This window comes from Pygoscelis adeliae, unplaced genomic scaffold (assembly GCF_000699105.1).
Source record: "Pygoscelis adeliae isolate BGI_AS28 unplaced genomic scaffold, ASM69910v1 Scaffold358, whole genome shotgun sequence".
NCBI lineage: Eukaryota > Metazoa > Chordata > Aves > Sphenisciformes > Spheniscidae > Pygoscelis > Pygoscelis adeliae.
Window position 1 is genome coordinate 2,813,923 of NW_008825429.1, and position 1,161 is coordinate 2,815,083.

Consider the following 1,161-nt stretch of genomic DNA (forward strand, 5'->3'; position numbering starts at 1 on the left):
CCGCAGTGCCGAGCGGCGGGAAAAGGGCTAAGCGTGCCGCGGCACTGAACTGCTGCTCCCGCGGCACTGCGAATGGGGGAAAACGAGTATTTCACCATTTCTGTGCCATCGGGCTTTTCTGCTGCGAGTATCCAGTAACCGGTGTCTTACAAAAGATGCGCCTTTAGGAACGGACAAAACAGTATTTCAGCTCACGACAGCAGTGCGTATGAAAGCTACAGCGAAGCACAACACCCTTCAGGCCCTCTCAGAGCCAGCGCCTACAGCAGCTCCCAAGGGCCGCTCGCCGAGAGGCTCGTGGCCCGCTGGTTGCCACCAAGTCTCGCCGTGTGTTTGTTTGAAAAGCAAACTCGTTAGGAGAAACTTCAAAATAGCTGCAGTGCTATCGTGTTTATAACACGGCGTTTTGCCATTTAAGAAAAAAATGTGAAATGTTGTTTCATTCCACAAATAACCAGCTTTTAATACTGGTGTTCAACTTCGCTAGAGATCAGGGAAGAAAACGTTTTATTCACCAGATCCTGCAAGTACTCCCTCGCTCCTGCACAGACCCCTCTGCCGAGGGAGTCTGGAAAACCAGGGCCCCCGCCGCGTTTCGGTGCGGTACCAGGGGCGCAGGTGCGAGGACACCACTCCCCAACAGCGCCGCAGGCAAACGGCGCAGGCCATCTTGCTCGCTAAGTAAATTCCTTAAACTGACGTTGAAAGCCGTATCTGCTCCTTTTTAGCAACAACTGAGAGATTTGCCAGGTGCCTCCGAATAAGCTACTCTGCTCACTGCACCGATCCTCCTCCTGCTGCCTCGTGGAAATGCCAAATTTCACTTTTGACAGAAGAGTGGTAAAGGGTGTTTCCACATACACACAACCTGACAGGGCGGCGTGCGCGGGGCACGGGAATTTTAGGCTCACGTTCCTGCTGGTACCTCACCACCGCTACCTCCGCGCGAAGGGGCCGAGGGCAGGCTCGGGCAGCGGGGGAAGCCCTGTCAGACCCCCCCTCACCCTGCCGCGGGGGATGGGCCGCTCACGGCGGGAACACGACGGCGCTGGGCTGCCGGCGGGCGCTGACGGGGAGGCTTCCCCGAGCCCGTACATGACTGCGTGCAAACGTGCGGTACGAGGAGGCGGAGGGCCCGACGAACGCCCTAACGAAGCTGTC